Here is a 13,694-nt window from a genome sequence, read left to right on the forward strand (position 1 = left end):
AATTCTCGGCAGGGATGCGAAACTTTGCACCTGTTACCCACTGATGACGGTCCGTCTGCGGCTGCAGGCCGTGGAGCTCACCGCCAGTGTTTTAGTTTGACTGTTAAAAAGTGTTTAGACAATTAAAAGGTATTTATTTAGAAGCGGGCTGGCTGCTAGTTAGCTAGCTAACGCTAGCATGCTATTCCACCAAGTTTCCATGCTACATAAATAAGCCAGACAAAGTTGTCCCTCATCTGGCGATAGAAACCCTGCTTTTCCCGTTCTGTTAGCTCAGAGCCTAAGTCCACAGGTACAAATTACACAGTATGCTGTTCATCTTCAAAGTGGTGCCTAGTTTTTACTTTATTATGGCCATCCAGAGACCTGAAGGAGAGAACGTTGGACATCAATAAATCATAACCAGACAGTAGTCTTTACTGAGGAGACACGCAGGCTCGATTGATATTTACACTGAAGTAGAACAGGAGACAAACGTCACATGATTAGGTACAAGGAAAGAAAGAAACAAACACAATTGGTGGAATATATGCAGTAGCAGTAGGTGTAGCGGCAAACTGAGTTACCAAAGACAAGTCTATATCCACGACATTTCACTTCCGGGATTGTTCCCGTATCGCTGGAAATTCCGCCGCATGTCCCTCTTTTCGGCCGGATGTCCATTCTCTCCTCTTTCTTTGTGTTGGTGTTCTAAACTCTGGTAGATTTCTGAGGACTATGGTTAACTGCTCCTCAGATCTCTGCAGGGTAAATCCAGACAGCTAGCTAGACTATCTGTCCAATTTGAATTTTCTGTTGCACGACTAAAACAACCTTTGAACGTACACGTTCCACCAAAACAAGTTCCTTCCCGAGGCTATTTTGCAGAGGCACCGCTGCTCCGTCCGGCAGTTAGCGCCACCCAAGATGATTGTGATTGGTTTAAAGAAATGCCAATAAACCAGAGCACGTTTTTCTCCCATCCCAGAATGTTGTGTGGACTAGCCAGACCCTCCGCCGCAGCGCTGTGGAGGAAGGTCTGGCAATGCGAGACTACCAAAGACACAACTACAAATTGCCCTTTGCCATTTCTTGTGTTTGTTCATTTATTTTAAAGAAATTCATTTTAACTTAGGTTGTATTTTCTAGGTTTGGGGTATTGTTTGATAGCGCTGTACTGCGTTTGTGTTTTCTTTTGTACTGTACTGTACGCTTGAATTCACTGTTGAAATTTGGGAATGCAGCACTTTAAAAGGCGTTTGCAGAGCGTTCTGTCTAGTGATAGGATTGGTTTAGCTAAACATGACGAAATTATTGAAATTATTACCCAAACTGTCTGTTGTAAACATCTAAACTTCCTGCTTTAACTATAATGCATGTGCAGAGATTAGCAGCTGTTTGAGGCCTGAAATGCTAAGTGACCAGGTCCAAACACACCTTAAACAAGCCAGGAAGAACAAACCACTGGAATCTACTCTTGTTGTGTTTGGTTGACAATCTGACAATTGATAATTGAATAAATAATGATTTGATGGACTAGCTGTTTTTCTTTTCATTTCCACAAAGTTCTGTCTGTGTACTGAGACAATGATACACACACACACACACACACACACGCACACACGCACACACACACACACACAGTAGTGCTGACCTTATGTATGTGTACATGATGCTGCAGCTGCAGTCCACAGTGAATTGAGAGAGGACATCAAGAGAAACAAAACGGTGGGATAAATCTAGGACGAGCCTTTCCCACAGGAGGCTACCGTGAATGATACCATTCAACAACGTACAGACTACACTCAACTGTACACCACTTATTCCTCCACTACGCTCAATATACAGTACTGCACTTATAAAGAATTCTAAAATACAGTGTTGAATTGTGAAATACAACTGCAAATTTGCTGCCATGGGTATTGTAAAATAGATTTAGGCTGGCAAAATATGTAGAATGTGAATTCATACTGTACAAAGTATAGTAAAACTACATCACTAACAGGCCTTTAAAGTTAATTTCATTTCATGATCATTTCAATGTATTACTATTTTACATCTCTTCTAGTCTTACTTGCTGAAGAGCCCTAATATCTCATTATTCCTCTGCTGGAACCAGAACCCGACTACTCTGCTTTAGGGGCGTTTTTATGCCTATAATTTGTTTGCTCTTGTCCGAATCAGTTGATGAGTTTGTAAACTTGGAGCGGTTTCCCCTTGGTTCGGTGTATATTAATCCAAGTGAACCAAAATTGTGTTGGTACAAACCACGCAAGAATGTTCACTTCGCTTATTGGTCCGATGTGTCTGGGGCGGGAGCAAGAAAGTAAATACAGGAACTAGTCCTGTGTTTTGGACTAGTCAATATTTCTTCCATCTCTATGTTCAAACCAGCTCATTTCATTTAAGTAATCAGACATTGTCACTGAGAATTCGCTCTGCTGTGCCGGTCTGTCTCCAACTTTAGCGGAGTCTGTTTCTGTGAGAGAAACACTGCAAGCTGCTACAATTTACTGCTCTGCTGCATCGGAGATAGCAAAGCAGATATGACTACAGGAGACATTAGATATGACTTGTGGAGTACACAGTTGGGGCGGTTCGAGGTCGGATCACATTCTCGCCAGCAAACTAACCGCTCCTGAGTTTGTACCCAGACCCAAACCACCTTCTCAAGGAGGTCTCGGTTTGCTTGTTTGGTCGCTTTTGGTGCGCACCAGAGTGCGATTGCTGCTTTCACACCTGCCCAAACAAACCGCACCAACGGGGGAAAACAAACTCAACCGAACTAAATGAGGAACGTGTAAAAGCCCCCTAAGAGGCCCAGGGGAAAGGCAAGGAAATGGAAAAGAGAATAATATAGAGGTGTAAAATCGAAGAGAAGGGGATGGAAGACTATGGATGACCATTTTTAGGTTAGTCCATGTGTCCAAGTCTCTGGTATTGGTCACTTCTGGCCTAGTCTCGCATTGCCAGACCTTCCTCCACAGCCCTGTGGAGGAAGGTCTGGCTAGTCAACACAGCATTCCAGGATGGGAGGAAAACTTGCTTTGGTTTATTGGCATTTCTTTAAACCAATCACAATGGTCTTGGGCGGCGCTAGGCGCCGGACGGAGCAACGGTGCTTTCTCAGTCAACATAGACAGCACAAATAATGCATGATACAAACAGAGAGTGCATGTGTTATGTACTCAGAAGAACAGGTTTGGAAGTTGGTCTTGGTAGATAGAGGATTATGTCTTTTGGCTGTGTCTCTAGTTTTGACAGGATGATGGATTGTTGCGTTGTAACATGGAGGGTTGAGCCCTCGGGGTTAGCACCACAACAGAGCTGAATAAATCACTGGCAGGGAAAGATCACAGCTACCTCAGACACTGATCTGCTACAGAAAGACAAACTTCCTCACTTCTAGTATTCCTTCAGTTTGCTGCTGTCCTCTCCAGGTCAGCAGTAGAGCCTCGCATGTAACCATATGAAGGGACATGTAATTACGCATGTTAACAGACACATAGAGTGCAGTGTAATTAGAGTGCAATTACAGTAGTGGAAGCCAGTTATCCTCAGCCTACAGCTATGAGCTCTTCACACAACATCCTGCCTGTGGTCTCATCTCCGGAGCCATGAGGGTGCTGAGGGATATTCATGCCTTTACACACACACACACAATCACACACACACCGGCACACGGAAGCCTTTTCCTCTAGCGTGCTGAAACATCCGGTGCCTTGCTATGTGATAGGGATACTTGTCATTGCAGCGAGGCCAGAGTGACAGGATGAAAGATAACCAGGAATCCAAAAGTCCCGCGGGTTACTGCCAGAGGCCTGAACAGAGGAAGGAGAGGCGTGAGAAAAAGGCCAGAGCGGGGTGGGAGACGAGGGCAGGGTTGTTACATTTCTGCAGTACGCTTGCTGCAGTAGTGATGCAACAGCTGCGAGCAGACAGGCCACCTTCTCTGAATGCAACTGGAGGGATTTAACCCTGCTAGCCCACTGATGGTTACTGCCCACCTGTTCATGCTCTTAAACAAACATTCCTTTTGATCAGGGCATTCAGGTCTCACAAGGGTCCTTGGAGGGGGGTTCAACAGGTTTTAGCAGTATTCTAGTTTCAGAGATTCCACGAGTCCCATTAGGGGCTGCAAGGATAAAGTTTTCTAGAAAACATCTCTTAGCGGGCCTCCGCTGCTCCTCTCCTCCGTGCACTGGCACACCTTTCATCTTAACACACTGGCCACACCGCCATAACATAGATGTCATGACGTTTCATGATAGAAACGTCATGTTACTGCAACAATAGAAAGTACAATGGTTGACAAGTGTTCGCTATGCGTTTGCTACAGCTAGGAATAGCATCAGTTAGGGGACAAAAACAAAAGATGTAGAATGAAAAAATTCATTAGGTCAAAACTAGTCTGGATCAATGGAAGTACATCACCAGGATGATTGCCTGACATGTCCCTCACCTTCCGCTCTGTGTGTTGCCAAACTCTATTTTCTTCGAGAAACAACAACAAACTATGACAGATAGTAGATGGTGCAACAAGGCAGGCCTGCTTGGTTCTTTTAGAGAATGATTGTAAAGATTTACAAAGAATATGTTTAGGGCATTTCCTCTCTAACTGGGACGTTTTGGGAGTGATTGGTGGGCTTGCTGTGGACGAAGTACACACAGAGATACACTGGTTAGAGCCAATGAGGTCTAACCATGTATCAGCTAATTTAAATAGCTCACGTTACCATATGGTGTCAACAGTTAACTTCATGTAATATTGTATGAGGCGTTTTCTTTCGTGGGGTGCAAATGTTCCACCAAAACAAGTTCCTTCCAGAGAATATTTTGCAGAGCCGCTGTCACTGCGTCCGGAGCTTAGCGAAGGTGATTGTCACGGTTAAAACTGAATTGAACCCAAATGCAGACCATAACACTGAGCCAGAGAAGGTTTAACAGGTTTATTATAAAGTTAAATTGTTCAGGTCTCCAACAATAGGGGAAGAGCAGGTCCAGGTCTACAGAGTGGGAAACAGTTCCAGAGTTCTGAGCAGGAGTGGTACCGTACTGTCCGAGTGTCCGTGGTGAATCCAAATGACGCCCAGTAGTGGAAAGCAGGATGATGGTGGCAGGAGTGAAGCGGAGGCAGGAGTCGGGTTCCGAATAGCTGTAGCACAGGAGAAGATATAAATTGAACAGGCCAAAAACACGAAAGGCAAACAAGCAGGTTTGAGTCAGCAGCGAGACTAACGTGGAAATCTTGGCTATGATCTGACGATGAGTGGCAAGGTTGACCGGGTATTTAAGGCTGAGGTGATTATGGTGAATGAGCTGCAGCTGGAACCCTGACTCCCGCACACCAGACTTCACTCCTGCAATAAAGAACAGACAGAGGGGAGGGGAAGAGCAGAGAGAGAGCTACCTAGCAGCAGTAGGCCTAACAGTACCCCCCCCTCTACGGGCGCCACCCGGCGGCCGACAGGGTTTATCAGGATGCAACCGATGAAAGTCACGGACCAGAGCAGGATCCACAATGAAGCTCCTGGGAACCCAGGAACGTTCCTCAGGACCATAACCCTCCCAATCCACCAGGTACTGGAAACCACGGCCTCTGCGGCGAACATCCAGAAGTTGCCGGACAGTGTAGACAGGACCCCCATCCACGACCCTGGGCGGAGGAGGGGGACGAGAGGGCGGGCACAGAGGGCTAATAGACACAGGCTTAATCTGGGACACATGAAAAGTGGAATGAACCCGTAGAGAGGCAGGAAGCTGTAGTTTAACCGCACATGGGTTAACAATAGACAGTATCTTAAACGGTCCTATAAAACGCGGCGCCATCTTCTTAGATTCCACTTTTAATGGAAGATCACGTGACTTAAGCCATACCTCTTGCCCAGGAGAGTAACCGGGAGCCTGGGACCGGTGACGGTTGGCTTGCCTCTGCATGTACGACGAAGCTCGGGACAGAGCTACCCTGGCCTTCCTCCAGACCTTGAAGCAGCGGCGCATGTGGGACTGCACCGAGGGTACCGCCAGTTCCCTCTCTTGGGAAGGGAACAGGGGAGGTTGATAACCCAGAGCACACAGAAAGGGAGACAAACCAGAGGAAGCGTTAGTCAAGGTGTTATGAGCATATTCCACCCAGGGGAGCATGGAGCTCCATGACCCAGGGTTGGACCCTGTGACACAGCGGAGAGCTGTCTCCATCTCCTGGTTCGCTCTCTCGGCTTGCCCGTTGGTCTGGGGGTGATATCCAGAGGACAGGCTGGATGTGATGCCCAAAGCTTTGCAGAAAGCTTTCCATACCTGGGAGATAAACTGGGGACCCCTGTCAGAGACAATATCAGTGGGTAGACCATGAGAGCGGAACACATATTTAACCAAAATATCAGCAGTTTCTCTGGCAGTGGGCAGTTTAGGTAGGGCCAAAAAATGAGCAAACTTAGAAAAACGATCAATTACAGTCAGAATGACAGTCTTTCCAGACGAGGGGGGAAGTCCAGTGACAAAATCCAAAGCAATGTGGGACCAGGGACGGCTAGGTATAGGCAGGGGTCGTAGATGACCAGCGCTGGCCTGGGTGGAGTTCTTACTTCGTGCACATACCGTACAAGCAGCAATGAAGGCTCGGGTGTCCGCCTCCATCCTGGGCCACCAGAACTTCCGTCTCAAAAAGTCAAGGGTCCGAGTAACTCCAGGGTGACAGGTAAGGGGAGACGAGTGAGCCCATTGAAGTACCTGGGAGCGAACAGACTCAGGGACAAACAACCGGTTAGGAGGGCCGCTCCCAGGGTCAGCTTGTAGATGTTGAGCCTGTCTAACAATCCCTTCGATGTCACATGTAATGGCAGCAATACTGCAGGTAGGAGGCAAGATGGTTTCAGGGTTACTACCAGTATCAACAGCAGAATGAACACGAGACAGGGCGTCAGGCTTGACGTTGCGGGACCCAGGACGGTAGGACAGGGAAAAATTGAATCTACCGAAAAATAGTGCCCACCTGGCTTGACGGGGATTGAGCTGCTTCGCAGACTGGATGTAGGCAAGATTCTTATGATCCGTCCAAATGATGAAGGGTTGTTCCGCCCCTTCCAACCAATGCCGCCACTCCTCGAGAGCCAGCTTGACGGCGAGCAGTTCACGATTGCCAACATCATAATTCCTCTCTGCCTGAGAAAGTTTACGTGAAAGAAAAGCACAGGGATGCAGTTTGTTATCTTCAGGTGAACGTTGAGACAACACCGCACCTACCCCAGTGTCGGATGCGTCCACCTCCACGACAAACTGGCGGTCGGGGTCAGGCTGCATCAGAATGGGAGCCGAGGCAAAGCGATGTTTCAACTCTTTGAACGCTGAATCGGCCCCTTCATTCCATTCGAATGGTAGTGAGATGGAGGTGAGAGCGGTGAGTGGCGCAGCAATGCGGCTGTAGTCCTTGATGAACCTCCTGTAGAAGTTCGCAAACCCCAGGAATCGTTGCAGTTGTTTGCGGGTGGAGGGGGCTGGCCAGTCCGTGACAGCAGAGATCTTAGCTGGGTCCATCCGCAACTCCCCCTGAGCTATCATGTAACCCAAAAAAGAGGTGTTAGACACATGGAATTCACATTTCTCCATCTTCACAAATAGTTTGTTTTCCAACAACCTTTGCAACACCTGGCGCACATGCAGTTCATGTTCCTGGGAGGACTTTGAGAAAATCAGGATATCATCCAGATAGACGAAAACAAAACGATTCAACATGTCCCGAAGGACATCATTCACTAGTGCCTGAAAAACAGCAGGGGCATTAGACAATCCAAAAGGCATAACCAGATACTCAAAATGTCCCAAGGGTGTGTTGAAGGCAGTCTTCCATTCATCGCCTTTACGAATGCGCACCAGGTGATACGCATTTCGTAGATCCAGTTTTGTGAAGATGGTTGCACCATGAAGGAGGGGAAAAGCAGAATTAATTAAAGGCAGAGAATATTTGTTCTTAATGGTGATGTTGTTAAGTCCACGGAAATCAATACAGGGTCTGAGGGTCTTATCCTTCTTCCCAACAAAAAAGAATCCCGCTCCTACAGGTGACGAGGAAGGACGAATAATACCTGCCGCCAAGGAGTCCCGAATGTAGTTCTCCATAGCCTCCGTCTCCGGGCGGGAGAGATTGTACAGGCGACTGTTAGGGAGAGGGGCTCCTGGCTGGAGGTCAATGGCGCAGTCGTATGGCCGGTGAGGAGGAAGAGAAGTAGCTCGGTGTTTGCAGAAAACGGATGCCAGGTCATGATACACGTCAGGAACAGCAGAGAGATCCATGGACTCCAGTGGAGGTTGAGGAACAGTGCTGGCAGGGGTCTGAGCAGAACACAAACAGTTAACATGACAGAAGGTGCTCCATGAGACAATTCTACCTGTCACCCAATCAATGTGTGGATTGTGTTTAATGAGCCAGGGGATACCAAGGACCAGGGGGGTCTGTGGGCAGTCAATTATGTGGAATTGAATGTTCTCCTGATGATTACCCGACACTCTGAGACAAACAGGAACAGTCTGATGAGTAATACGGGTCAACAATTGTCCATTAAGACCCTTAGCCTGCAGCGGACGGTCCATAGGAATAGTCTCTAAAACCATTTGTTTAGCCAATTCCCGATCTAAAAAGCTTTCATCTGCACCAGAGTCAACCAGCGCACTAATTGGGAAATTCTGGGACTGCCACTGGAGGGATGCCTGGAGCAGAATGCGGGGAGAAGAGGAAGAATCCACTGCTCGGCTCACCAAAACTTCTCCCATTAATGATGAGCCGGCCCTTTTCCCGGACGAACTGGGCAGGAAGGAACGAAATGACCAGCTTCTCCACAATACAGGCAGACACGAGCCTGAATACGACGTGCACGCTCCTCAGAGGACAACCGTGCACGCCCCACCTCCATGGCTTCGGGTTCAGCGCTCCTAGTATGGACTCGGGAAGACTCGGCCTTCTCCGTAGGGAAGGGGCGGGGAGGAGTTGGTTGACGACAGGCAGGTTGCTTGGAACTAACACTCCTCTCACGGCGGCGCTCCCGAATCCGATTATCCAACCTGATAGTGAGTGAAATAAGATTATCCAGCGTAGGCGATTCATCATGTGACACCAATTCATCTTTCAAAGTCTCAGACAAAGCATTAATGAACACTCCTTGTAATGCCTCATCATTCCAACCACTCACTGCCGCTAAAGTCCGAAACTCCACTGCCATCTCCGCCACACTGCGAGACCCCTGCCGAAGAGAAAACAACCGTTTAGCAGCCTCCTTTCCCCGTACGGGGTGGTCGAAAACCTTCCTCATCTCAGTGGTGAAGGCAACGTAAGAGTTGCAAACGTCCGACTGACTCTCCCAGACCGCTGATCCCCAAGAACGAGCGGAACCGCTAGTAGAGTTGATAAGGTAGGCAATACGGGATCTTTCTGAGGCGTAGGTGAGTGGCTGTTGTTCAAACACTAGCGAGCATTGAGTCAAAAAATCACCACAGGTTCCCATGTTCCCGTCATAGCGCTCTGGAGCAGGAACAAAAGGCTCTCTGATTTGGGCTGGAAGAGCAGGAAAAACAGGCGGAGTGGGAGAAGGAGCAGTTTGTATGCCTTGAACAGGGGGTGCAGCATTTACTTGGGTAGTAAGGGCAGACACTTGATTGGTGAGTAATTGAACCTGATTAAGCAGCATCTGACTGTTCTCAGAAATAGTCTTAAACAAGGTATCATGTTGGCCAAGTAAAATGCCCTGATTGGCTATGGCAGTCCGAATTTGAGTGAACTCTGGGGTGGTATCTGAGCTGTTGTCTGCTGGGTTCATGTTTATGGTCAGATCATACTGTCACGGTTAAAACTGAATTGAACCCAAATGCAGACCATAACACTGAGCCAGAGAAGGTTTAACAGGTTTATTATAAAGTTAAATTGTTCAGGTCTCCAACAATAGGGGAAGAGCAGGTCCAGGTCTACAGAGTGGGAAACAGTTCCAGAGTTCTGAGCAGGAGTGGTACCGTACTGTCCGAGTGTCCGTGGTGAATCCAAATGACGCCCAGTAGTGGAAAGCAGGATGATGGTGGCAGGAGTGAAGCGGAGGCAGGAGTCGGGTTCCGAATAGCTGTAGCACAGGAGAAGATATAAATTGAACAGGCCAAAAACACGAAAGGCAAACAAGCAGGTTTGAGTCAGCAGCGAGACTAACGTGGAAATCTTGACTATGATCTGACGATGAGTGGCAAGGTTGACCGGGTATTTAAGGCTGAGGTGATTATGGTGAATGAGCTGCAGCTGGAACCCTGACTCCCGCACACCAGACTTCACTCCTGCAATAAAGAACAGACAGAGGGGAGGGGAAGAGCAGAGAGAGAGCTACCTAGCAGCAGTAGGCCTAACAGTGATTGGTTTAAAGAAATGCAAACAAGCCAAGGCGTTTTTTCTCCTATCCCAGAATGCATCTGTGGTGTAGCCAGACCTTACTGAACAGCGCTGTGGAGATAGGGCTGGCAATGTGAGACTAGGTCAATGCAAATGAAAACTTAACAGTATGGTGTTCTCCTACTTTCACCACATCAACAATGTCATAAATCTGAAAACTTCCATCTCTATGAAAACTAGTCAATTTGTTTTGTTTTAGGCAGACCACCTATAAAAGACCTGGCCTCATCACTTCCTAATCCAGTTCCAAGCCAGTCATTTGTCTTGTGTTAAATGGCTGACTGAAAGCGCAGCATGTTTTTGGGTCCTGTGAGGTCCACGTGTGCTTCTGCTTATACGGAGCTAAAATTGAGGAGATTGATGATGAAAGCTGTGGTCAGGGAATGTCAGATTGCAGAACAGTGAATTGCTGGTGTCTGAGCTCCCTTCCACCCACAATCCCTATTATTCCTCCCCTCCCCATGTATCCACAGTAAAGAGGCTGTAACCTGAGTCTGGGCAGCTGTGCTCTGTGCTCTATAGTGAATTGAAGGACTTTGAACATATCACTGCTTCAGTCTGAGGAAGAGAGAGATAAAGCGAGTGCAATACTTGTGGCTTCATTGTGGTATAAACTGTATGAGGACAATGCCAGAGAAATGTATATTCCCAATCTCAAATCAAACTGTAATCATTTTAAAAACCTTCACCTAATCTCACAGAAAAGTCACATCCAGTTATTGTCGTCTCTCTCCAATCTCCTCTCTGCTGAGCTCTGTGCATCCTTAAGGAGAGTGGAAACGAGGAAAGGGTACAAATGCCAAACATTAAGCCTGACAAAACTGTGGCAAAACTTACATTTAAGACAACACGGGGAAATGTATGTGATGACAACAGAATTTCTAATATTGTAATAAAAAAAAAAACAGGATGCATTTACTTTGGATTCTCTGCCTTAATTCAGCACCACAACACAAGACAAAGGACAACTGTCCGTTGGCTTTACCAATGTGCATTGTGGTCCCTCATGCTTGTTTTTCCTGAATTTTAATTGGCTCAGCAGCTCCAGTCCAGTGCCATGATTGAAGTAGGCAGTAATAGTTATTAAGTAGGCTGTGATCTTATCTGTTTACAGAAATAAATAATCCAGTCTAGTCAAAGGAGTTTAAATGTTTGACCAAAAATCTCCCACACTGATTTGTTATAGCGTATTTCATTTGTGATCTTTTTGTTCAACCTACTTCCCCACGGCAGCAAGATTCTCACAATATCACAAGATCACCCGAACATCCATCTTGTCAGGCTTCAGTAATACATTTGTGTCCGGACCACCAACGGTTTGGAACAATCAAGAGCCCTGTGAGGAACTACTGGCAGCTATGGCCATGGTTTAGGTGTATGTAGTCTGGATCGACAACGGTTCATCTACCCGCCGGATGACCCTGACCTTCCGCTTTCTTTGTGTCTACGTGAAACTCCTATCGCATCAAGCAACATCAACCGAAATCTCTGAGCAACGTTACACGCTGAAAAAGTTTGGATAGAACAACAAGGCAGGCCTGCTTGGTTCTTTCGGAGAATGATTGTAAAGATTTACAAAGAATATATTTACGGCATTTCCTCTCTAACTTGGACGTTTTGGGACTGATTGGTGGGATTGCTGTGGACAAAGTACACACAGAGATACACTGGTAAGAGCCAATAAGGTTTAACCATGTATCATAAATAGATCACGTCACTGTATTGTGTCAACAGTTAACTTCATCTAATATTGTATGTGGCGTTTTCTTTTGCGGGGTGCAAATCCTCCCCCAAAACAAGTTCCTTCCAGAGACTATTTAGCAGAGCCACCGTCGCTGCGTCCGGAGCTTAGCGCCGCCCAAGACGATTGTGATTGGTTTAAAGAAATGCAAACAACCTCTGGCCGTTTTTTTCTCCTATGCAGGAGTGTATGCTCATGTTGCCAGACTTTCCTCCGCAGCGCTGTCAAGATATACAATCAGTTCTATCAGAACCGGAGAATATGGCTTCATTGAAAGAAGAGTAAAGAACGGTACTGAAGATTTTTCTCCATGGAAAAGACTGTCATATGTGTAGACAATCAAATAACTAATTAAATATTGCCATAAGTTCCGCACAAATGATAAAATACAGAGACCTTCAATTTTGACTGGAAGGGAAATGTATTCAACAGTTTGCACCGTCTTGCTATGGTTTCTAGTTTGACTGACATGTTTCCTCGGAACGAGGTCAATAGCATGCAATGGGCTTTAAGGTACGTTTTCTCTCGTCCAATCAGCAGAGATGTGTCTGTTAACTCGTGGTAATCAAAAAGGCTATAGAGCTCAACAGTCCCGCCCACAGCGGGTTCCGGAAGTAAAAATACAATGCAATTTCTCCATTGACAAATTGGAGTATAAGCCATAAAATCGTAATCGTCGATGGTAGACTTAAAACCAGCTACAACATGACTAAGCGATTGTATATGCTCATATATATGCCAAATGTTCATGGAGCACCAACCTTGTTTTGAGATAAATGTCTTTTATTCGCGATGTCTTGGATAAGTACTCCATTACCCACAATCCTGAACAATCCCACAGTGATGCCTCCGATTGGTGGAATTCATGCTGGTGAGGAGGGGGAGCTGCCGGGAACTGCCTGCACGATCCGTCATGCACATGCCCAAAATGATAATCCTGTTTTATGAGGATTGACGACACTGCACGAATCACAATCTGTTCCACGCTTCTGCCGTTAGCCTCCACCGGGAAGCTAACGTTAGTTTAGCTAACAGCTAATTTGGCTAACTGCTAGCTCACAGCTTGATTCAGTCTAAGATAACGTTAACTCAAACTAAACACTGGGTAAAGCAGGCTACAGCTGACGTAAAAGCTGTTATATATTTTAACGGTTATTTTCAGGTTTTATTTTGAGGGTCTTTTAAAGTTATTACATGCTGTCTCAGCTAGCGGTTAGCCGAATTAGCTGTTAGCTTCATCTAACTTAGCTTCCTTTATTCAGTGGTGTGCGGTGGTTTATGGGATGAGTAGTTCCTTCGCTCGATAATGAAACTATGTACACAGTCTTGTACCTTTGACTTTTTTGTGATTTTCTGTTCGTTTTTTCAGTCAAAATTATATGTTGTATGCTTATGAGTCACGTCGTAGCTGGTTAGCCTAAGGCATGGTCTAAAAACTCTTTATGTACGGATTTTTCCAGACGTCAATGGGAGAAATGAATGGGAAATTTACTTCCGGAACCCAAGGTCTCTCGGAGGAGGGGCGGGACTGTTGAGCTCTATGCGCTTGCGCGCACA

The sequence above is a fragment of the Sander lucioperca genome, chromosome 10, assembly GCF_008315115.2.
Source record: "Sander lucioperca isolate FBNREF2018 chromosome 10, SLUC_FBN_1.2, whole genome shotgun sequence".
Taxonomy (NCBI): domain Eukaryota; kingdom Metazoa; phylum Chordata; class Actinopteri; order Perciformes; family Percidae; genus Sander; species Sander lucioperca.